Here is a 25,854-nt window from a genome sequence, read left to right as displayed (position 1 = left end):
GGCCACTGCCCACTTTTTGGCCTTTTATGGTTGGCCTTGGAACTGTCATGGTGCCTGTGGGTTTGTCATTTAGCATGCTAATTATTACAGTGAGTGTATAATGAGGATCAAGGTCTACTGGAAGTCAAATCTTCCACCATCTTGGGCCTAATAGGTTCTAACCAGTTTATGTCATATTCTGTTCTTAATGGTTGTATCATTCTTTTAATGGTTGTGCCCTGCCCTCTTCCCTCCTGTCTCAGAGGAACACAGTTTTAAGGGGGACTTGATTTCATTTGGAGGTAGACCGTTCAAATCAGATATGGAGGTTCCATGATGCCATGATAGCCCAGGATCTTCTAACTTTTGACTCATCTAAACTTAGCTTTCATACTCATGCTAGCTGCCTCATGGTTGTAAGGTGGCTGCTCTACTTCCAGTTTTGTATGCACATTCCAAACATGATGAGGAAGAAAAGGACAGGTTATGAAAGAGGCATGTACCAGCTGAGTCTGCTATCTGTAATTAAAGAGTTTTCCTGGAAGCCCTACCCAGTGAGTTCCACTTATATGTCATTGGTAACAGATGTGTCATATGGCATTTCCTAGCTGCAGGGGAGTCTGAAAAACATAATTTGTTTGTTTTTTAGCTTGGCATATTGCTTTCCCAAACTAAATAGGGGTTATGCTAATAAAGAACAAAGGGAGAATACATATTGTGTAGATGACTATTACTGTCTATACATGTCCATCTCAAGAAGATAGACAAGGAAGAAAATAAGCCTTTAGAAAAGTAAAAGTAAGGAAACTAAGAGGACAAACAAAATGAAATAGAAAGCAATTTAGAGGATCAAAAAGAGTTATAAAATGATAAATCCCTAGTTAAGTTTTTTTTTTTTTTCAAGAAAGAGCTACAAATAATATTTTGAAAGAAAGGGAACTATAACTACAGATGTGTAATAGATAATAAAAATCATAAGATTATACTCTGAAGAATTTTATGACAAAATTTGGATTGGGAAAAGACATAGTTTTCTAGGTAAATATAATTTGCCAAAACTACTTGAAAAAATATAGAAAATACCAAAAAGCAAAAATCATTAAAGAACTTAAGCTGATAACCAAGACCTCATCTCTCCAAAATATCAGGCTTAGGTAGTTTACATCTGTACTTTATTCAACTTCTAAGAAGTAGGTAATCCTAATATTAACAAACTGTTTAAGAGAATAGAAAATTAGGAAAAGCTCTCTACTTTTACAATGATAATATAACCTAAATACCCAAACCAGACAAGAAGAATACAAGAAAGGAAAATTATAAAACAGTCCAATTTATAAACATAGATGCTTATGGAATATTTGCAAATCTATTTCAAATATTTACATTCTAAGTAGAGTTTATGCATGAAATTAAGAATGGTCCAACATCAGAAAATGTTAATGTAATAAATCATGTTAACAGATCAATAATACCTACAATCTGTAAGAAACAGAAAAAGTAGTTGTCAGAATTTAGTGCTTTTTCATGATTGAATAGACTTCTCAGGAAACTTAGAAGGGAATTTCCTTAACTTGATAAAGAGCATCTATCAAAATATTCCAGCAAAAACTATCCTTAACAATAAGACTCTAGGCTTCTTTTCAGTAAAGACATGAAAAAGATAAAGATGCCCTTTCTCACCATTTATATTCAGCATTGTACAGGAGATTCTAGCCAATGCAACAAGATAAGAAAAATGTTGTGAATGTTGGAAAGATATGTCCTTATTTGCATACAATATGATTTTCTTGAGTTTTTTTAAGTAGAAAATATATAGTAAGAGCTTGCCAGTTTCCCTAGACACAAAATCAACATATAGAAATCTTATTCACCAGTAATAACCAATTAGAAAAATTAATAAATAAAGGATCTCATTTTCAATAGTAATAAAAGCTTCAAGATACCTAGTGGTACGCCTAACCAAAATATGTACAAGAATATTTTTGGAGAAATTACAATTACTGAAAAGAAAAAAAGTCTTAATAAATGGGAAAAAAAGGCAGTGTTCATGAACTGGAAGACTCATTATAAAGATGCCAGTTGTCGCCAAATTAATTTATAAAATGAATGCCCTTCCAAGTATGGATGAGGACGTGGAGCAACAGACTCATTCACTTCTGAAAGGAGTGTAGATCAGTACAACAGCTTTAAGAAACAATTTAGTTACACCTTTTTTTTTTTTTTTTTAATGCTTCAAAGACACAAGTCTGAAGTTTTGAGGACAAGGTTATATACAAATCAGAATGTTCCCTAGAAATGACACCTGAATAAAAAAGGACAAGTGGCCCCTGGATATAAGAGGTCATTGGTGATCCAAGGAAATGTTTTAGGTTAGAGGGATTAAAAGTAGAAGTTGAATCACCGTACATTGTCACAAACTTGGTGAAGGGAAGCATGTCACCTGGAGTTAAAGTGCACAGGAAAGGTAACAGGCATTTTAAAGTGGCAGAGAATTGAAATATTCTTCTGTAAGCTGAAGAGAAATGAGAGGCTCAACAATTGTAGTTTATTACGTTAGAGAGATAAAAAGCCAAAAAGAGGTAGAGGAGCCAAGTACAGTTCACCCCTTTTTCTCTGGTAAGAAGCAAAAGAATTTCTTAGAAGGCTGGGTTTTGAGTGCTTCAGCTAGATACTCTTAGGACCACACAAGATTTTAAATGCAGCGTCTGTCCTGGACGTATTAAATAACTATTATCTTCTTTTATTCTGCCAATGCGTAGATCAGTGTGAAGATTCAGGTGTCCTCCAGAAGTTCATGGGTTCTTACCAGATTCTCCTCTTTACCCTCTTTGCGGTGTTGGCATCAACAGCTTTCCTCTTTCTAGGTAAGGAGTCCTTATATTCAGCCCTGTGGACTTTTGACTTGGAAACTGCCTTCATTTGATTTCACAGATTGCCCCAACTGACTCTAAAGTTGCCCCTGAATACGTGAGGTAGGAACTTCCTAGCAGTAAAACAAGACAATAAACAGGATGTATCCAATATGTGTTTATTGGGATGGTTTCCCATTCATCTTGATTCTAGGTGCTTTTAGTGCTGCTTCCATCTGAAGGAGCATCCTTCTGTAAGCCTTGCTTTTCCTCCTGTAGGCTGGCAGAGGACAATAGAGCAGCCAAGACACAAAACTACTGTTTGTGCATGGCTAAAGATGGTGGTGATTTTATAGCAACCTGGGCATTTCACATCCATGAAATAGGAATTGGGGCTCTGCACCAGGCACTTCTTCTTGTGTTTCTTCTTCTCCTCTTCTGGAGAGGGACGAATGAGATCCTTTGCGAGAGGCATGTTATCATGGGGAGGTCATCTCCGCCAGAAGGCTGGTTACAGCTTTTAACGCAGAAATTCTAGTCCTAGGTGGAGAATCTTTCTTCTGTTTCAGCAAATGCATTAAAATGTCTATTGCAGCAAAAAAACAAAAAGAAAAGAAAGAAACGGTTTAAATGTCCATCAGTAGGAGAATGATAATAGTGGTGTACTCAGAATGAAATGCTATACATCTTATGCACAGCAGCAAAAAGAACTATTGCTATATTTCTTAACAGATGGATCTCAAAAACATAGTTGAATGAAAGAAGCAGGGTATGGAAGGATATGAAAAGAATAATATTTATATAAGTTTTAAAGTCTGAAAAACAATAATAAATAGTGTTTATGCTTATATTGTCTTTTTAGGAATCCATGCAAACATGCCAGGGAATGATAAACAATGAGTTTGTGATGATGCTTCTCTAGGGAGAAAGGAAAGGGCTTGAAAATGGGAAGAGAGGGCTCAAAAAGAGCCTCAAGTGTATCTGATCTTCTTTTTATTGAAGATCTGTTTGTCTCTATGTTGGAAATCTTTCACCATTTAAAAGTTGTTTTATCCTAAATGCAATGAGGTATCCTGGATTGGACCCAGGAGCAGAAAAAAAAGACATTAGTGGAAAAATTGGTGAAATCCAAATAAAATCTGGAATTTAGTAAATAATGTACCAATGTTGGTTTTGTAGTTCTGACAAATGTACCATGGTAACGTAAGATGTTAAAATTAGGGGAAATTGGTTAAAGGAACTCTCTGCATCATCTTAGCAACTTTTCTAAAAATCTAAAATTATTCCCAAATGAAATGTTTATTTTAAGAAGTGGGGGTGGATTTTAGAACACTTTAGAACACTCCTAGAGGGCAAGACCAGTCTCTCTGGTAAGTCTGATTTATTCCCGTTTCATGTTTGGTACTCCCTTAAAGTTCGGAGATCTTAGAGCAGGAAGGGGCTCTAACAGAGCACCCTATCCAGCACCTTTCCTCTGGGAGGTAAGGCAGGTAAGGTATTTAAAAAGAAACTCCTGGAGACCAGAGAAGCTGAGGAACTCAGTGAGCAGGGAGGGCTGGAACCCAGAAGTTTTATCTCCTAGGATGATCTTTGTTCCTACTTCATTGCCTCTCATAATAAAGACAAATGAGGTTGAACAGCCTCCCTTATTTGTTTGTTTTGAAAACCGGAGGAAAAGAATTACATATCACCCAGAAATGGTTTAGGCGACCAAAGACACAAGGTAGAGAGGTCAATGCGAGGTTGGTACATCATACTGTCTCTTTGTTATGAACCTCCTTAGGATTTGAGACTGCCTACCCCCTGAGGGCAGAGTGGGCTGGGATGGGAGGGAACTAAGAATTGTAGAATGCATCTGTGTCTTCAGTCCTTATCAGAACCATCTGTATAGATGTAATTGCCCCCATCTTACAGAAGAGGTAACAGGCTTGAAAGGTTAAATGACTTCCCCAAGGTTGTAAAACTAATAAGAGGTAGGCTTATTGTGATACTCTGATGTAATAAATTTGTCATGTTTCCTGGAAATAGCTCTTAAAACCTTTGTAATTTCTTAAGTGATAAGAGTTATGTGGACATCTTTTGTTCCTAACTCCTTAAGTAGCACTAGAGCATAAAGATGAAATGGGTGTTTTTTGTTATTGATAACAAGCCTCTTTCAACCACTGAATTTATATTAATGAGGTGATTTCTGGAAAGCCCCTAGAAAACCATAGGAAGGGGACTAGTTGCCAGCAGAGCCAGCCAGGTGATTAGAGAGTTGGAACTTTCAGTTCCAGCCGCCTGACCTCTGGGGAGGGGAGAAGGGCTAGAGATTGACTTAATCACCAATGGCCAATGATGTATTCATTCGTGCCTATGACAGGAAGCCGCCATAAAACCCCAAAAAGATGGTGTTTGGAGAGCTTTTGGGTTGTTTCATCCATGTGCCAGGAGGGTGGTATACCCCAGACTCCATGAGACAGTAGCCCCTGTGCTTGGGACTCTTCTGGACCTCACCCTATGTATCTCTTCATCTGACTGTTCATTCATGTTCTTTAATATCCATTGTAATAAACCATTAATCTAATAAGTAGACTGTTTTCTTGAATTCTGTGAGCTGTCCTAGCAAGTGATCAAACTCGAGGAGGGGAGTCATGGGAGCCTCTGGTTTATAGCCAGTCAGTCAGAAGTCCAGGTAACAACCTGGACTTGCAGTTGGCATCTGAAGTGGGAGCAGTCTGTGGGATCTGATGCTCTCTCCAGGTAGATAGTGTCAGAAGTGAATTAAATTGTAGGACACTCAGCTGGTGTTGCAGAGAATTGCTTGGTGAGGGGCAAACCTCTACACATTTGGTGACCAGAAGTGAAGCAGAATGTCATCACAGAGTAGAGAAAAGTAAAGGAGAGTTTTCCTTTTACACCTATGTTATAGGAAGCCAGGGCTGACTCTAAGAACTCATATTTAAGGAAGACCCCTCTGAAGTCAGGGAGGATAAATTCCCCAGAGCCGACAGCCACCCTTGGAACAGCTGGGGCTGGGAATGATGTAGAACATGAGCCAAGGCAGAACAACAGCCCAGAACAGACTGAGAAGAGCTTCAGGGGAGTGGGCATCAGGCCTGCCAGGGTTAGAAGCCACTGCAGATTCTTCCCTCTGGAAAAGAAAAAGTCATGTGGGTAAGCTCCCTACGCTCCCACTCCTCCTTCCTCTGTCCTATCTCAGCTGCAGGGCCTGTGTCTGCTAGCCTTCCGGGGAAGGGCTCCTTAAAACCAAGGGCCTCATTTTGTTTAGTTGTTGTAGAAGAGGCTCATGTGACTGAAGAGGACTCCTCAGGGCTTGATTGAGGTGATATGGGTGAAAGTGAACTGTAAATCTCTATGTAAATGTGGTTGTTAGCTGAACAGTGTAAACCTGGGAGGTTTGTGAGGGCAAGGGGAGAAAAGTGCCTCTTGAGAGAGGTCTCCCAGGAGAATATGAGATTAGTTGAGGTTCAGTGAATTCCTTTGTTGTTAACTGAAGAAGCATATTTGAAGGATAAGCTTCCTCACTTAGAGTAGAGCATCCCAGACTTGTCGCCATAGTGACAGTGCTCAAACGGAGGCTTTAAAACCAGAAAACACCAGGTCAGAGGGATTCTTTTGGAGCCATGATTCTCCAGTAGAGGACTCATCTATTGTGTGCTATGGAGGAGAGGGACAAGGAGTTTGAATAGCTTCCCTTCCTTCCTGTCTCTTGCTGTGGGGCTTTTGTTTTGGTTTTTCTCTCTGAATTGATGTGGCCTTTGGAAAGGGCCTGCAGAAGGAACTCATCTTCATTAAAACCTGTGTCAGAAGCTGGAGGCACCAACAATAAACTATCCTAAAAAGAAACTAAGAAAACAATCCCATTTACAATAGCATTAAAAAGAAATATGAATAAATTTAACTAAGGAGGTGAAAGACCCATACACTGAACACTATAAGACATTGGTGAAAGAAATTGAATAAGACACAAGTAAATGGAAAGATAGCTCATGTTCATGGATCGGAAGAATTAATATTGTTAAATCATCTGTACTACCCCAAATGATCTACAGATGCAATGCAATCCCTATCAAAATTCCAATGACATTTTTCACAGAAATAGAACAAACAATCCTAAAATTAGTATGGAACCACAGAAGACTCTGAGTAGCCAAAGCACTCTTGAGAAAGAAGAACAAAGCTGGAGGTATTACAATTCCTGATTTCAAACTATATTACAAAGCTATACTAATCAAAAAAGTATGGTACTGGCATTAAAACAGACATGTATCAGTGGAACAGAATAGAGAGCCCAGAAATAAACCCACACATATACAGTCAACTAATCTTTGACAAGGGGTCCAAGAATACACAGTGGAGAAAGAAGAGTCTCTTCAACAAATGGTGTTGGGAAAATTTTGCATATCCATATGCAAAAGAATGAAATTAGACCCTTATCTTATACTATACACAAAAGTCAAATCAAAATGGATTAAAGACTTAAACAGAAGACCTGAAACTTTAAAACTCTTAGAAGAAAACATAAGAAGAAAGCTCCGTGACATTGGTCTTGGCAATGATTTTTTAGATATGACACCAAAAACTCAGGCAACAAGAGCAGAAATAAACAAGTGGGACTATATCAAACTAAAAAGCTTTTGCTCAGCAAAGGTAACCATCAACAAAGTGAAAAGGCAACATACAGAATGGGAGAAAATATCTGCAAACCATATATCTAAAAAGGGATTAATATCTAAAATATATAAAGAACTCATATAGCTCAATAGCAAAAACAAAACAAACAAAAACCCACCACAAAGATATCAGATAACCCAATTAAAAAATGAGCAAGGGCCCTGAATAGACATTTTTCCAAAAATGACATCCAGGTGGCCAATAGGTATATGAAAATATGAAATAAACCAGCACACCTGTGGTCACTTTATCTACAGCAAAGGAGGCAAGAATATACAGTGGAGAAAAGATAGTCTTTTCCGTAAGTGGTGCTGGGAAAACTGGACAGCTACATGTAAAAGAATGAGATTAGAACATTTCCTCACACCATATACAAAAATAAACTCAAAAAGGGTTAAAGACCTAAATATAAGACGTGAAACCATAAAACTCCTAGAGGAGAACATAGGCAGAACACTCTTTGACATAAATTGTGGCAATATTTTGGGGGATCTAGCTCCTCATACAAAAGAAATAAAAGCAAAAATAAACAAATGGGACTAATTAAACTTAAAACTTTTGCACAGCAAAGGAAACCATCAACAAAACAAAAAGACAATCTACTGAATGGGAGAAAATATTTGCAAATGATGCAACTAACAAGGGATTAACATCTAAAATATACAAACGGCTCATATAACTCAATATAAAAAAAAATAACAATCCAAAGAAGAAATGGGCAGAAGACTTGAATAGACTTTTTTTCCAAAGAAGACATAGTGATGGCTAACAGGCACATGAAAAGATGCTCAACATCGCTATTAGAGAAATACAAGTCAAAACAACGAGTTATCACCTCACACATGTCAGGATGGCTATCATCAAAAAGTCTACAAATAACAGATGTTGGTGAGGATGTGGAGAAAAGGTAATCCTTGTACACTGTTGGTGGAAATGTAAATTGGTGCAGCTGCTATGGAAAACAGTATGGAGTTTCCTCAAAAAACTAAAAATAAAACTACCATATGATCCAGCAATTCCATTCCTGGCTATATATCTGGAAAAAATGAAAACACTAATTTGAAAAGGTACATGCACCCCAGTGTTCATAGCAGCACTATTTACAATAGCTAAGATATGGAAGCAACCCAAATGTCCATCAACAGTTGAATGGATAAAGAAGATGCTGTAGATGTATACAATGGAATATTACTCTGCCATAAAAAAGAATGAAATTCTGCCATTTACAATGATGTGTATGGACCTAGAGTGTATTATGCTAGTGAAATAAGTCAGACAGAAAAAGACAAATACTGTGTTATCACTTATATGTGGAATATAAAAAATAAATAAATATATCTAGTAAAACAGACTCACCAATGTAGAAAACAACCTAGTGGATACCAATGTGGAGAGGGAAGAGGCGAGGGGCAAGATAGGGGTATGGGATTAAGAGATACAAACTACTATGTATAAAACAGATAAGCAACAAGGATATATTGTATAGCACAGGGAATTATAACCATTATTTTGTAATACCTTTAAATGGAATATATAAAAACACTAAATCACTATGCTGTAAATGCTGTAAATCACTATGTGTACCTGAAACTAATATAATATTGTAAATCAACTATGTTTCAATAAAAAAAAATCCTTCTAGCATGGTTAATCTGACTTGAGATTTAAATTGGCCCTTGATAATTCACTCTTTGCTCCCATTTCTCATCACTTAGGTCTTCCCTCTCAGACCCCCTGCCTCTGATCATTTGCCTGCAACAGACATGTTGCAGTATCCCCCTCCCTCTCAGAGTCTAATAGAGACTCTGCACAGGGGTGAGCCAGCATTTCTAAAATATCTCTGGTGACCAATTGCCATGTTCAGCCCTAAACCTTCTAGACTGGTGGTTCTCAAACTTGAGCCTGAATCAGACTCACCTGGAGGGCTTGTTAAAACACACCTGGCTGGACCCACCCTCAGTTTCTTCTATTCAGCCGGTGGGGGGTAGTTCCAACAAGTTCCCAGGTGATGCTAGTTGGGAACCACACTTTGAAAACCAGTGCTGTAGACTAGTTTCTCCTGTGATGTGTTGATGTGCAGGTTTGATGTCCCAGCTGTGTCCTCATTTAGACATATAAAGAAATAAGAAACGGGAGAGGTTTGTCCCTTTCCACAGGCGTGCTTATAGCTCACCATCATCCAGCTCTCTCTCTAGCCAACAGTACTCATCAGGCTCCAATCCCCTTATAAAATGATCTGCATGTCACCACCAGCAGGACTGACACATCAGAAGCCTGCATCCCCCTTCATCTGTACTCCCAGAGCAGACATTTTTGTAGTCTTTGCTGTCAACTCTCTGTGAAGATTTAATTGGTATTTAAGGCATTAGAAGAGTCATGCTAATTACTGATTCCCCTTCCACTGTTTCTCAGCAGGGGTACTATTAGCATTTTAGATGAGATAATTCTTTATAATGAGTATTCTGTTTAATGTAGGATATTAGCATTCTTGTCCTCCCACCCCCAAGTCATATGGGAATTAATAATCCCACCACATTTCCCAGTGCCCCTCCCCCTCGAACCTTCCTCTTCCCCTCTTCGCTGCAGAATGCGTGGTGAGGTGCCCTGAGAACCACTGTGTCTTGTATTTAAGCTTCCAGACCCCTGCCCAAATGACATTGCTTTAGTTCCCTGCAAAAATCTCAAGTCATGTTTTAATATTTTTCTTACTTTCATAAGTGTTGATGTTAAAAAGGGGCCAAATAGTGAGCATTTCTTTCTGAAAACCCTATGGGTAGACTCGTTCCTGTGATGTTCAGTTCCCTCTCTGTAGAGATTAGCACTGTTTCTTGATGAAGTGCCTTTGCATCTTCACAGCAAGGAGAATTATGTGACCCATTTTGTTTCCTTTTTTTTACTATGAGTGTCATGAAACTTAGGGGACAGATGTAATGCTTGATACGTTTGTAAAATTAGAAAACCATTTTGCATATATTATCAGCTTTTATACAGTTTTAGTTTTTAAATAATCAGTTTAATTTTGTATTTTCTTGTGAGTGACTTCGGGTCCTTTTGGAAACAATCCTTGATGCAGGTTGAGCTGTGAAAGGATTATAGCCGGAAGTGGCCTAATCCGCTGGACAAAAGAATGGGCGTGGCAGAGCATCCCTGGCTCCTGTGGGCACAGGGTGGGATGCGGGCCTGAGGCACCGGAGGAGCAGCAGACCAGGAGGTGCCTCCTGCTGGCAGCCCGCGGAAGAGTGGCTGGTGAGGATGAGGTGCCACGTGTGCTCCAGCTGGAGGTGGAGTCAGGGTCAAGCCACAGGTGCCTGAGCCCTTTACCAAGGGTGGAGAATCCTTGAGTAGAGGGGCAGCGGATGGACTGAGCTTGCTGGGTGGAGAGAAGTTCCGCTGGGACCGACTGGCTTAGGCCATGAGAGACGCAGAAACCATTACTTATAGGAACACCATCCTGCTTCAGCTCCCACCTGGTCCTGTGGCCACACGGGTTCCCAGCAGCAGCAAGTGGGTTCAGGTGGGGCTGGCACCCTCGGGATTAGCTCTCTGCTGGAGCTCCCTGTTCAGGTGGGAAAGGACGTCTAGCTGCGGCCCTGTAACAGGGTGAGGGTTCCACCCCATCCCACCCCTCTTCAGAGGGTCCAGTCACTCCCGTTTCTTCTTCGATGTACACCTCAAAGTGGGGGGGACCACCACCCTAGACTGAGCATCCACCCTCTAGATCTCCTGTGTGATGGAAGGGATGTGTAAGGACCTTTCCGCCTGGAAGTTCCTCTGCTGAAATTCCATCATGAGCATTTGATTTCCTTTGGGTTTACAAAGAATCTTTTACTAATACACCTTCTGGAAGGGCAACGCATAATGGGCTCAGAGACAAGTCATTTGTTCCTTTGAGAGAACGGATTTACCGCATACTCTTGATATAAGTATTTGTTTCCCTCTTAAGGAATATATGAGATTTGCTGCTGGAGGGAAACAGGTTTGTGAAGGGGGGAGAAGGGGTAAACTTCAGGGGCCTGGACCAGGCTGAGGGGTGGGCGCCGTGGGCTGCCTACATGTGGGTTCTGCGGGGCATGGGACGTGGGCTGGGTCCTGGGACAGTGGGGGGCGGGGGCTCACTCATTCCTGAGGACAGTCTTCTCCCAGGTGTGGGTACTTTCTCCCTGTCCTGTGGGCATCCCCTTCCCCTGGCTGTGTCACCAAAGCCGGGCCCCTGACTACCCAGGAGCCGGCCCCCTCCAGAGACCCCAATGGCCTCCTGACAGGCCTGCCGGGTGTCCTTCCTCCCTCATCCCTGCTAGGGCCTCTCCCCAGACCCTGCACCCTCACCCCAGCGCCATCCTCCCTGGCTCTCCTGCATCTGTCCTCTGCGGAGGAAGGAAGCACCTTTCTGGTTCTCCTCGTAATCATTGTTCCTGAACTCGAAACCCATAGCCCCCCACACGTGGTCATAAAAGCAACTGTTGCTGTCCTTGGGGCATTTCCACCAGCCTCTCCGGTGATAAGGTCCTCCGGCTGCCGCACCCACTCCCTGTTGCGTGTCTGTCCCTGACTCGGCTTTCCTGTCCTCCTTTCCGCCAGGCACCGGCCAGGTGGCTGCCAGATCGGCTGCCCCTGCTGCAGTCCAGAACACTTCAGGAGTGTCCCGGCTGAGGGCTCCCCACGGTGAGGCAGACCTCCAGGACTTCTTTCCTTGTCCTCTCAGCCCAGTTACCACAACAAACAGCAGAGGAGACATTGGTGAGTGGGCAGAGTTTAAATTGTGCTGTTGACCCCTCCCCCTCAGTCCACCCTGAGGAGCTGCCGGAGGGGAAGAACTGTGTGCCTTCCTGGCCATTCGGGGGGGACCACAGCCCCCAAGGTGAGATGACACCTGGCCAGGTGCCGAGGCAGGTGGGGGTGAAGTCAGCATGCTTTAGCATTATCTGTTGACCTTGGCTTAGCCGGTCGGAATTCTAGAACCGGTCAAGCCAGTGGGAGCCATCGGTGGAGCCAGCCAGGAATCAAGATTGATTAAGAGCCTGCTGGGTGCCCTGGCCTCTGCTAGAAGCTATTCGTACTGCCAAACTGTGGTGTTCCAGCTTCCCGACTGCCCCAAACTTCTTCCTCCACTGCTCCAGGAGGCTGCTGTGATGAACTCCATTTGTTTTTGTTTGTTTGTTTGTTTGAAATTAATTAATTAATATTTATTTTTGGCTGCATTGGGTCTTCATTGCTGTACATGGGCTTTCTCTAATTGCAGCGAGCCGGGGCTACACTTTGTTGCGGTGCACGGGCTTCTCATTGCGGTGGCTTCTCTTCTTGCAGAGCACGGGCTCTAGATGCACGGGCTCAGTAGTTGTGGCTCGCAGGCTCAGTAGTTGTGGTGCATGGGCTTAGTTGCTCCAAGGCATGTGGGATCTTCCCGGACCAGGGATCAAACCCGTGTCCCCTGCATTGGCAGGCGGATTCTTAGCCACTGTGCCACCAGGGAAGTCCCTCCATTTGGTTTTGATTTCCCCTTTGACCCTGTGGTTGCTTGGCAAGTAGACCTTGTTGGGGTTGACACACAGGTAGAATTCCATGTTAATGGGGGCCCAGCTATTCCGGGTGCTGACCAAGAGCTGCCCAGACGTGGTCATCTCCACTCTGCTCAGTGAGAAGTCCTGTGTTAGGGTAACATAGAGTGAGTGTTCAGATGGGGACTTCTTTGGGCAGCTATCCAATAGTGAATAATATTTCAAATAATATTCTGAAATATATTTCTCAATAGTATTTCAAACATGTCGGTGATCTTTTGGGATTTCCTATGTGTTATTTGAGGGGGGGCGGGATTCTTTGCTTTTTGCAGCTTTAGCCAGTGAGGGAGATGGGTTTTCTGTTGCCACCATGCTGACCCTCAGGCTTATAGCACGTCAGGGGTCCTCAGCCAGTGTCAGCCAGGGGGCCATCTGTTCACTCTCAGTGCAATGGAGGCTGATGGGGCCACAACCAATTCTAGTGAAGCAAAGAGTGTGAGAAGGAAGAGGAAGGGAAAGAGGAATTAGTGAAAGGAAGCGTGGCCTGTGATTTTATAGCACTGATTGTTTCCCCCATGGTTCTAAAGCTGCTTTGAACTATGGCCCCATCACTGAAGTGAGAGAGTAGCCTCTTAGACTACTTGGAAAGGCAAAAAAAGTATGTAGGGGCTGCTCTTTCATTAAGAAAATAAATCCTGTAACTTGAAAGGAATTTAAAAAAAAATGACAGTGAGGTTGGACTCTAAAGTGGCTAATAAAGAAAAAAAGTAGTGGTGTCCTACTGCTGCCTGAAAGAAAATACAGAACCTGCATCTGAGATGGGAGGCATTATTTTAGTATTCAGGGGAGGCTGGATCAAAGTGAACACTGTATGTCTGAGCATGGCTCCCTTGGAAGGCAAAGGCTTAAAGCCATGACTTTGTGAAGCAACAGAGGCAGAAGATCAAAGGATGGAGAAATTAACGCAAGTCGCTTTATTTTAAAGGCAGGTTTGCCTCGGCTAAAATAGGGCTGAAGGTAGAGCCTCTGGTGCTGAGAGGGCTGTGCATGAAGCCCTTTCTGTGTAGTTACCAGCTTTATGCTCAGGACAGGGAAGTTGTAAAACCTAGAGCAGATGGGGCTGCAGAAATCATCCAGTACTCTTTTTCCTCCTTAGTGAGGAAACGGGGCCTCATGAGCACAGCCGTTAACCTGGCCGGTGTAGAGGCTGTCCAGAACTCGGTGCCCTTCTCCAGGGTCCCTTAAAGTCTGAGACGGTGGGCCCCTCACAGATGATGCAGGGACCTTTAGCAAATGTTTCTTTCTTTTTAAAAAAATTTATTTATTTTTTGGCTGCGTTGGGTCTTAGTTGCGGCGAGCGGGGGCTACTCTTCATTGCAGTGCACAGGCTTCTCATTGCGGAACACGGGCTCTAGGCGCGCTGGCTTCAGTAGTTGTGGCACGCAGGCTCAGTAGTTGTGGCACATGGGCTCTAGAGCGCAGGCTCAGTAGTCGTGTCACCCGGGCTTCGTTGCTCTACGGCATGTGGGATCTTCCCAGACCAGGGCTCGAACCCGTGTCCCCTGCATTGGCAGGCGGATTCTTAACCACTGCGCCACCAGGGAGGTCCCGCATGTGTGTATTCTTTTTCAGATTCTTTTCCATTATAGATTATTGCAAGATATTGACTATTGTTCCCTGTGCTATACAGTAGGATCTTGTTGTTTATTTTATATATAGTGTGTATCTGTTAATCACAAGCTCCTAATTTGTCTCCCCTTCCCCTTTTCTAACTGTAAGTTTGTTTTCTGAGTCTGTTTCTGTTTTGTAAATAAGTCATTTGTATCATTTTTTAGATTCCACATATAAGTGATACCATATGAACTTTGTCTGACTTACTTCACTTAGTGTGATAATCTCTAGGTCCATCCATATTGCTGCAAATGGCATTATTTCATTCTTTCTTATGGCTGAGTAGTATTCCATTGACTGGGTTTTATTGATCTGTACCTGTGGGGGTAACCAGGTGTGAAGGTCTGGCCATCTCTGACTGGGGACAGTCTGTTGTGGAACAGCCTCAAAACCCCCTAAGGGTTGGATACATTAGGAGTTAATCTGCGTAGGTAGAGAGATGAGTTTTCTGACAATCCGGAGTCTGGGATGAGATTTGGATCCTGTCCTGTCTCTTACACAGACATAATGAAACCAGAGGACCGTTGGATCATAGGAAAGCATAGAAGCAGTTTCTGGATGGGACACTGTGAGAGCTTTGCAGAGATGGGAGGCCACCTTGAGGAGGCAGGACCAGAAGTTGAGAGCCCTCTATAACACAAGGGAGACTTGGGGCCTGGGATGAGAGTTTAAGCTGGTAATAGGCCTGCAAGCCAAGGATCCATCCCCTGGAGTTATCCTGGGAAACTAATTACTAAACGTTCCTGGGTAATCCTTGATCATGGGGCCTGATAAAGCCCAAGCTTACTGCTGAAACTATGTTAAGATAAAAGCTGTTTTTATTCGTTTGATATCCATTAAAGCCATCACAGATTAATTATTTTTCAAAAGAAAGAAAACTATGCCACAGTTCTGCAAGTAACTTATGACCAGATGTTGAGATCTTGGTAGACCCAGTCATGCTTAAAAATATTGTAAGAAATCTTCAGACAGTAAAATCTAAAAATAAAACCCCCTTAATTTAAAAAGATGAATAAGAGAAAAAGCATTGTAGTTCAAGAGATTTTTTGGCTCACTTATTTTTATTTATTTTTGAAAAGAATCATGTTATAGTTTAATGCCAGATGCTGAGACCTAGATATACCCAGTTTTGTGGTGGAGAGGGAGGGTACCTATAAAATGCAAGAAAGTACCCAAGGGACAAAACGATGAAAATCACTGGTTGCTTATCTGAATAGTCAACGGGTACCTGTGAGCTAGAGTTTATCACGTGCATGAATCCTTGATCTGAAAATGAGGGACAGTGGTAGTGGCAGTGGTAGAGGATGGGAGTAAAGATCTTGTCCCACTAATTTACGGTGTCTGAAGAAAATTTGGAACCACTGACAGCTTCATATCTACCGGCCTCCTACTAAGCTACCTGGGGTGAGTTGAAATTGCATTTCATAACATTGTCCCTAACCGTGCCCCTGTCTTTCTTAGTGCCAGAGATGAGTCTGAAGCACATACAGGGCAGTATTTGCACTTCCCTACCCCATTCACACAGCTGCCTTCTCAGATCTCGACTTGCTCTGGATTACAGCCTTAGTGGTTTTAGGCCAGATTTCCCAGCAGGACGTGGGTGTTCTTACCTCTTCTTCCTAACTACACCAGCTGGTGTCCTGCTGATCTTCAGCTGTGTCACATCCCATAGGTCACACATCTCTACCTTTTGGAAGTGGAGGTGTTAATATAGAGGCTCACCCAGTGCTCTCAGTAAAGGGTAAGGGGAGAACGAAGAGCATCCTGGGATGATTGTAGAACTCACCGTGCTCTTAGCCACAAATTGAATGAAGGTAGAAACTTGTCAAGAGTTTTATACAATTCAAACTGGTGTCTCATGCTACGGATGAGAACCTAGATTTAGAAGGAGGGTCTACCTGATCTGGTGGGAGAAGTGAGTGGAACAGGAGGAGAGACTATGGTCTGTGCACCTCTGACAAAGGCACTGGAAAGGGGGACCTTCAAGTTCAAAAGATGTCTCCCCTCAAAAAAGCTTTAGAAGACACCTCAAATGAATGCAACTTTCGATTAAAATCAAGAAGATGAAAATCGAAATGAATAAATAAGGAAATAAATAAAAATTCTTCACTTAGAATTTTTAGAAAATCAGCTAAGTGTAGATAGACTATGATAAGGTTGATGATAGTTTAAGATCTTTACTGTAGGGGTCAGGGGGTGGTTATTTTGTCACTGTCTCTTCTCTAAGTTGTCTTTACTAACTATGGAGGGTCTGAGATTTCACCAACTGGCAAGCTAGTGAGTTTGCTGCCAAGGTTTCATGAATGCTGGCAGAAGATGAGCTCCATGGGTTAGGGACAGGACTTTATGATTCACAACAATGACAGTGACCAGAGAACCAGCATTTTCTCTCACTGGTTCTTTGAGCTCCAATCTCCATAGGGTGACACCTGCCCACACAGTGGAGAGAAATCCTGAGATTAGGGAACTCAAACCTTTTATAATGGACAGTAAGCGTGCCTGATCTTTGCTCCAAAGGAAGACACTCTTTCTTCCAAGGTTGTTTATGATACAAATGTTCTTGAAAAGATAATCTGGAGCAAAGGCAGTCAGTGCCTGCGCTTGCCGGATATACAGCACATGAGAGACCCATAGAGAATGGCTCCTAGCTGCTGCATCCGTACAAAGGGGAAGGAAGCTAGTGTATATGGCCTGCTTCTTCTGCACCACGCACTGACCAGGAGACTTCTCACAACTTACCTCATCAAAGCTCAGAGGTGGTACTGTTGTTTTGTGAGTAAGAAAGCTGGTGAGTAACGGAGTATCAGCTGCAGGATTTGTGTATGCATTGCATACTTCTTATGCTAAGCATTGTGCTAAGAAATAGCTGAGACTTAATTAGCTGCTTATCAGCTGCCTCACCAGGCACAGTTCTAAGAGTTCTCTATGAACTGACTTATGCATTTCTCATAGCTAAGATTATCAGGTGCTGCAGAGGAAACTGCAGAGGAAATTGAGGCATGGGGGATGACGGCGCCAAGATTCAAACCTGTGGTTTATCCACTGTGCTCCTGTCTTCTTTCTTCAGTCCTCAGGGTCACACCAAGGGGGTCCTGGTGAAACTAGCATGAACCCAGAGGATGTGAAACGGTTTGGAAGCAATGGCAAGTAGGAACAGTTGAAAGGGTCGAGTGTGTTTCATCTGCAGAAGGATAAAGGATAAATGATGATTGTCTTCAGATATTTGTAACCATGTTTTGTAGAAAGGTAGAGTTGATGTGACTCCAGGGGACAGAATTGGGTCCAGTTAGGCAAAGCCATATCAGGGCTCAGCAGACCCTGCTGTACACAGTGACCGGAACTCCTTCCCCAGCCACCCCTTCCTGTCTCCTCTCTGAGCATTTTCCCCTGTCAGACATGCCCAGAGAGGGTTCCTGCATGAGTGGGGCGGGGGGAGTTCTAACTCTAGGGAACCCCAACCTGCCCTAAGGGGGCTGGAGAGGTTAGTCTCAGATACATCCCTAGTCCTGCAGTTCCCGGCATTCTTACGGAGGGACCCACCAGGATCTTGGCTAAGTCCTCCCTCCACCCCTGATGGGTTTGGTTCCATCCCTGTAATCACCAGCCTCATGGCTCAGCCAGGTCCTGGCAATTGTCCACAAACATATCAGTCCCACCCTTGCCCAGTTTGGGGCAGAACAGCATTCCTCTACTGGATGGGAGGTTGAGTTCGAAGATCTCCCTGCACTCTTAACTGTGTCTGTGGTTTTGTGATTTACTCTTTCCTTGTCGAGTAGCCCATGCTTTAAAAAGCAAGTGGGACCAGGCAGTTGGGTCCATTGCTGCTCTGTAAGGACCTGGCTGTGGACCCGTGGTCACTCCCCTGGTCTTGGGCAGCTCCAGTCCTGAGTGGAACAGGTCTGGTCCAGATGCAGGTCCAGGAAGGCATTTGGGAAGATGGTGAAAAATAGGAATGGTGGCAACTGGTTTGATGGCATGTGTTCCACTCAGCCAGAAACATCTTCTGTCAGAAGCTACAGACACCCTAAATGTGGTCTCAATTAGCCTGCGCGTATCTTTGCAATAAGTACATCCTCATCAAAGGATTTTAGAGAGTGATGTTTAGCCCCATGTAAAGGGCATGATCAGAATCTGATCTCTGATCCCGAAATAATGTCTCTGCTATTCCAGATGTCAGGAGTAACTAAAAATATACTTAAAACTCTGAGGAATTCTTGGTTTACTGGACCCATCTCCTTTTTCTATCGACCTCCCTCCGGAAAGCAAGAGAACAAAGAAATGAGCCAAAAAGCTTTAATTATCCAGTCTGCTGACATTCTTTTATCTGAGCCGCCGATATTAAGTTTGCACAGCATTGCATTTCAATCACAGAGCTAAGAGCAACCTCTGCAAACTTGGGCCTTTGTCCTGCTGCTCGTTGTGGCCAGTATTCTGTTTTCTACCCCATCCCACCCTCCCTCAGATTTCTTAAATTCCGAAGTTCTGTGTGGCACTGGAAATTATCTGTCTGTGGAATGTCCATACTTTAGGAAAGTCCCTGAACTCGTGTGTTTATTCCCTAGTTCCATTCCCCTCAACTCATCGTGGCCATTTGTGGTTGAATTCTGGCATGTGCCCATCATTGAACAAACCTGGATTTGGTAGGAGCATTTTGCCCTGTTTCTATCACTGACGTAAATGAAATCCTATCAGTTTCTATCATTGACATGTGGAGAGGGAAGAGAAAGTCTGGCCAGTTTGTTTTTTTCTTCCTTCATATACAAATTTAATTTTCCCTGTTATATCTTTAACATTTCTGGCCCGTCAAATGTATCTTCAATTTCAGTTTGGTTCTCTGGGCTGTGACCTTTCACCTGGTTTAATGTTGACACAGTCACCTATTAGCTGGTTTATTTAGCACCCAATTGATGCTATTGTTTTTTGTTTTTTTTTTAAGTTCTTTTTTTTAAATTTATTTTTAATTAATTAATTTATTTATGGCTGCGTTGGGTCTTTGTTGCTGCGCACAGGTTTTCTCTAGTTGCGGCGAGTGGAGGTTACTCTTCTTAGTGGTGCGCGGGCTTCTCGTTGCGGTGACTTCTCTTGTTGTGGAGCACGGGCTCTAGGCGCGCGGGCTTCAGTAGTTGTGGTTGATGCGGGCTCAGTAGTTGTGGCTTGTGGGCTCTAGAGCGCAGGCTCAGTAGTTGTGGCACACGGGCTGAGTTGCTCCACAGCATGTGGGATCTTCCCGGACCAGGGCTTGAACCAGCGTCCCCTGCATTGGCAGGTGGATTCTTTACCACTGCGCCACCAGGGAAGTCCCAGATGCTATTGTTATTGCTACAACTAGGTCACATTTATTGAGGGCTTCTGGTGTGCCAAGGACTGTGCGGAGGGCTTCCATCTTCAAGCCTCTTCAAGCAAGTACTGTTACAATCCTGCCCATTTTACAAGTGAGGACACAGGCTGAGAGGTGAAAGCATTTGCTGAAGGTCCTACAGCAGAGCTGGGATTGGAAGCCAGGCACCGTGGCCCCAGAGTTGGTTGATTTCATGCCTTTTTAAAAACTGCCCACAGGCCCTCTGCTGGGCACACAAGTGTCCCCACTAATGCTCCAGGGAGTGTCAGTGTCTTTATAAAACCCTGTCCCCAGCAAGTGTTTAATAAGAAGTGACTGTGCAGGACACCACCATGGAGATACAATGATGTCCAAACCTGAGCCCTTCCCCCCACCCTCCAGGGCGCTGCGGAGACAGAGCCTCCACAGTCAGAGCAAGGGCGCTGTTTCAGGGCCGTCTTGGCCTGGTGATAGTGATCCTGTAAGCTAGAGACGCCTGGGGGCACTCCCCTGGGCCGTGCTACTTGTGGTGGCCCCCCACAGACATTTTTCCACCTGGAGCCAATGTTGTGGCTGGACCGACCCTTGTGGTTCTTATTAAGACTGCAAGACGCAGCTCAGTAACAACCATCAGGGAACTTAGAAAAGACAAGGCTTATTGCTCGCAGGTCCCTGAGGGTGCAAGGCCTCCCCGGGGCCACACAGCGAGGGGTGGGGGAAGAGAGGGAGAGAGAGCACGAGATAGAGCAGACCTGGGGTTCTGTCTTTATTGGAGTCGAGGGTTGGAGGACCTAGGGTTTCAAGTGTTCACTCTTTATTGGTGAATTTAAAGCATAAAAGCAGGAATTAAAGCACAGGAAGGGAAAAACCGTTGAACGGTCAGTTATCTAGGTCACCAGAGCTCTCTGTAAAAAAGGGGAACCTCATGACTGGGGTGGCCTGGCTCTTTATCTAGTCCTGTAGCTGGCAGTGTGTTTATTCGAAATGGCTGTCTTTGAAGTGGAGGCCTCAGCAATCAAAAGCTACCTGTCAGGCACTTATATCACAATCAGAAAAGCTAGTTGTCAGGCACCTTTGTCTCTTGTGTTTGCTGCTCTGTCTCTAGGGTCTAGAATAGCACCTGGCAGGTAGTGAGCTGTCAAAACATATGCGATAAATAAACGAACTACTAATTAAACAAAGCCACGGACAATTTTACAAATAAATGAAAGAACACGTTAATTCCAAGAAAGTATGAAGGACATAAACTGAGATTAAAGGATGGCCTTTTAAACTATGTGCAATGAGCTTTATGAAAAATTCCACGTATTGTCCTCATTTCCTATATTTTATCACAGATTGGAAAGTTTGTCCGAGTCTGTGCTCAAGAACCTGTGTCATAAATCCTGCTGGGAAGGCCTTAGAGAAGAGGATACCTTGAGGTTAAGGTAGGACTCAGCTGGGTAGAAAAGGCTCAGAGGCATCCGGGGCTGCCCCCACTGGCAGGATTACAGAGGAGAGAGAGCAGAGGCCCCATGTTTTGCTTGATAACAATAGTTGTTTTGAACTTCATGACTCCTTGGGGTGGGATCCTTCCCTGTCTTGCTCAATACCTGCCTCATTTCCCAAGTCTTGCCTCACTTGGTCAGATATCAAAGTGCACATCCCTTCAAACTGTACAGGAATCCCTGGACCTGGCTCATACCTGGGCCCTGGCACCAGATCAAGGAGCTCAAGATCAAACTGGGGCTGAGGAAGGAGAGCAAAATATTTGGGGAGCCATGAGTCACCCCAGGTAGTACATTGACAGAAATTAAGAGGACCTAGATTTGAGAGCCATAAAAATTTCAAGCACTTTGACTTAGTAATCGAAATTCTTGAAATATATCTTGAGTAGGTATAATCTAGAGTGAAGGAGAAGTTATGTTCATGAAATTGTGACTTGTGATGTTGTCTGTTTTAGTGAAATTGGAAACAACCTAAATGGTAAATAACAGGGATGTGATTGAGTAAATGATGGTTCATCCACTTGACGAAATGTTACAAAGTTATTAAAAATGAGACTTAGGAAGAGTGTTCCGTAACCAGGAAAAATATTGTGGTTTAGCCTGAACAAAAGTATGAAGATGAAGGCAATGATAGTGTGTATGTATAATTTTGTTTTAAAAAGTACATATATAGAAAAATACTGGAAAAATATATTAAAAACGACAGTATTTATGTTAGGGAAAAAGTCATTTGCGATCATACTTACAACCAGACTTTCAGCAAATATTATTTATTTATGAACAATGACAAAAGTGGATGGAACAAAGGAACTAGAGTGAGTTTAAAGTTCATGCAAAAAGTCAGCAAACAGTGCAGAAAAGGGAACCCTCCTATACTGTTGGTGAGAATGTAAATTGGTGCAGTCACTATGGAGAACAGTATGGAGGTTCCTTCAAAACCTAAACATAGAGCTGCCATATGATCCAGCAATCCCACTCTTGGGCATATATCCAGAAAAGACAAAAACTCTAATTAGAAAAGATACATGCACCCCAGTGTTCATAGCAGCACAATTTACAATAGCCAAGACATGGAAACAACCCAAGTGGCCATCAACAGGTGATTGGTTAAAGAAAATGTGGTATATATATAATGGAACATTAGTCAACCATAAAAAAGAATGAAATATTGCCATTTGCAGCAACATGAACAGAGAATATCATACTAAATGAAGTAAGCCAGACAGAGAAAGACAAATATTATGCGATATCACTTATATGTGGAATCTAAATAATAATACAAATGAATCTATATACAAGACAGTATACAAGACAAAAACAGACTCACAGATATAGAAAACAAACTTATGGTTACCAAAGGGGAGGAGGGATAAATTAGGAGTATGGGGTTAACACATACAAACTACCGTACCTAAAATAGATAAGCAGCAAGGATTACTGTATAGCACAGGGAACTATATTCAATATCTTATAATAACCTATAATGGAAAATAATCTGAAAAATATATATATAACTGAATCACTTTGCTGTACACCTGAAACTAACACAGTATTGTAAATCAACTATAGTTCAAAAAAACAAGTCAGAAACTAAGACACTGATGGTCTAGAAAAGGAGCGAGGACAGATATGAGAACATGTCCAAATATAACCCAGTGCGTGAAATAACATAACAGTTTCCTGGACTGAGGGCATGTGAAGTACAAGCTTGGCCAGAACAGAGTGAACGTGGCCAGGGTAAACATCCTTGAAGTCATGTGTCACATCCAGACTTAGGGAGATGGTGGGAGTGATTAGGGTGGTCACACACATCCTATTTCCCCTGGACAGTCCCGGCATAAGTGTTAGCAGTCCCTCTCTTCACTCTCAGAAGAGTCCTGGTTTGGGTAATATGTCATGTGGTCACCCTAGTTATTGAAAAGGAAGGAGGAGGACAGTCTAGGTTGATGGTAATTGCTCTGCTGGTTGCCTCTAGTGCATAAGAGCTGGTGAGTTAAGATTCCCTGATGCTGAGGCAGGCCCAGGCCTGATGGAGAAGTGGCCCATTTGAATATAGCTCTGCTTCCTGATTAGTTGTAGGATAATCACAGTGGTTATTCCTAAGCTGCCGTAGCATGTAGCTAGAATTCATATTTCACTCTGACCCAGGAGCTCCTCTTCCACTTCCATCCTTCCTTACCTATCCCACAAATTGAGTGCATGACCGTTAACTTTTTCATTGAGCAGAAGAGTATCTACAGTGAGAAGAGATAATTTGCCAGCTGAGCCGTCCTCCTATTTGTGTACCTGGGAGCAGTTCTCCCTAGAAAAGTTCTTGACTTTTAATAGAAAAACCTATATATGGCTAGTGCAGAAATACATTGAAATGGTAGAAAATAACTTGAAGCAAACAAGAACTCGGCCTGGGTGGGCTCTGTTTCTTTCTTGGTGTCTACCCCGTGTTCCATTGGCTCTGTCAAGGCTGCCTTACTGGGAACCCCCTTTCAGAGCAGAGCACCAAGCTGACCATCTGTGATGCAGCCTGGGAGCCTAGCTTTAGGTTCAGCTTGCAAGAAAAGTGCAATTGTGGAGGAGGCCCCTCCCCTGTGCCCACAGGAGGATTGGTCTGACCCCGAGCGCCCAGAGATGCCCAGCTGGACATCACGGGACTCGGGGAGCGGACTCAAGTGACGTCCTTTAGGCAGCATCTCCTCACGGTCTCAGCTCAGAGGGGCTTCCGGTCAATGGGGAAGCCGTACAGATGCAGCTCACTGTGCACACGAACAGGCAGAGAAATGCTTCAGGGATTGCAGAAGTGAAGAGATAGCTCGATCTTTCGTAGATGGTTTGTCCTGTTGTTTGGTTGAGCATTGCAGGCGGCAAATGTGGGGATAAGCTAGCTCTCTTTGGCTTTTCCGGGGCTTAAGCAAGAAATTACCTTCTGGCACCTGGATATTATTTTATTTTTCTAGTTAAGAGGTGCGGGAAGAGGGTGGTGGGGGGAGCATTGTCTCAACTAAGAGAGAGACTTGCCAGGAACCTGCAAAGATCAGCTGAGAGAGGGGACACCCAAGCAAGTATGCACTTGTGCCAAATTGCAGCTTCCCAGAAGCTCACTTTGGCCTAGAGACCAAGAGGAACAAAGCCATCGGGGAGATAGAACCAAGCCCCAGCTAACAGGTGTGAGGGGAAGCAGAGTTCTTCAGTATAAATAATTTCCCCCCATCAAACACTGGACTCTAGGAAGTCCCAGGGGACTGCTTTCTCTCAGAAAAATCCCGAATTGAGTAATCATAAAAAACCAGAGTGAGAGTAAAACTGATTCTTACTTCAAGCATGAATCAGAAATTATTTCATTAGAATAATTAGAAGTGCCTTATTAATTTAATAGGTCTATTTGGTGTGGAGAAGCACATTTAGTAGTCCTTTTTTGGCCTAATCTACCACACCTGGAGAGGCCTAGTTGTTTGCCTGCTATGTACACGGGGTGGAAGCTTACCTAAATTGCCCTGGAGAAAATGTTCTAACTAGGATGGCCATTTCAAAGCTTTGCAGTGATGGTAAACAACGTACCGCCCTTCAGAGTCCTGTACCCATCTTATTACTGCGGGGGAGAGAGAACACTTAACACCCAATAAATGCTGGGCCCATGCTCCGCTCTAGGCAAATGCTAAGAAACGAACTGCTGATTTGTGTTGGCTGAGTGTCCTGAGCAGGGTGCCGAACTGTGGGGTTCAGGAGTGGGAAACATGAAGGGTTTACCAAGTCCCGTGAACAGGCCAGGGCCCGCCAGCTGTTTTATTTCCAATCCCACTTTCCTGGCCCCTGTGGTTATACTGTTCTCCTTTGTTGATCTGGCCTCCCCAATAGGATTCCAAGTCCCCTGTCTTCAAGGTCTGTGCTCTCCTGGCCAGGTGTGAGCCCAGCTGACACATGGGGTAGCCCTTGATCTTCCTGCTGGTCCCCTGTTTCCAAGAGAAGATTGGAGGGACAGGGGCCCTCTTCTCCCCTCTGGGGCCAGTTGAGCTGACACCTGTGAGCTCGGTCCTCTCTCTGGAGGGTCAGTCGCACTTGGCCGTGTTCCTGCTGATGCACCGTGCTCTCCGTTGCCCATCAGTTTTCTCCATGCCCTTTCCTCTGGGTTCCCAGGGGTCACCATTTTCTTTCTCAACAGCGCCCCTCCAGAGCAGGTTTGGGGTGGGAGAGGAGAAGAGACACATGTTAGCCTTGTCAGTATCTTCAGGGACGCCTGAGGAGGAAGGGAGGTAGACATGATTGGTGGGAAAAGTCCTTACAGGAGAAAATGCGTCACTCTCTGTTATCGTCCATTGTTGCAGATGGTAAGAACTGGATGTTCTCGGCAACATCCCTGATTGCCTGTCGAGACAGAGAAGCAGAGG

General features: G+C 43.5%; 1 protein-coding gene and 1 pseudogene across 4 annotated transcripts in view; one reads left to right on the top strand and one right to left on the bottom strand.

Annotated features, from left to right (window-relative positions):
- The window catches only part of MYLK (myosin light chain kinase), a 276,906-nt gene that overhangs the window by 46,428 nt on the left and 204,624 nt on the right, over positions 1-25,854 (top strand). The window contains exons 3-4 of one of the 3 annotated variants that reach the window (XM_082394845.1): positions 12,084-12,242; positions 21,326-21,415. The exons of 1 other annotated variant lie outside the window; for it this stretch is intronic. The gene's annotated coding sequence lies outside the window, so the exon portion shown is untranslated. The remainder of the gene's footprint in view (positions 1-12,083; positions 12,243-21,325; positions 21,416-25,854) is intronic. One more of the 3 variants, XM_082394844.1, reaches the window with a different exon arrangement.
- On the bottom strand, positions 2,996-7,719 carry LOC309630134 (small ribosomal subunit protein eS27 pseudogene; annotated as a pseudogene). Its single transcript has one exon. The product of its transcript is annotated as a small ribosomal subunit protein eS27 pseudogene (transcript).

Source organism: Balaenoptera borealis (assembly GCF_965194805.1).
Source record: "Balaenoptera borealis genome assembly, chromosome: 5".
NCBI classification, from domain to species: Eukaryota; Metazoa; Chordata; class Mammalia; order Artiodactyla; family Balaenopteridae; genus Balaenoptera; species Balaenoptera borealis.
Note: the sequence above shows the minus strand (reverse complement) of the source record. Positions and strands in the feature narration are given on the sequence as shown.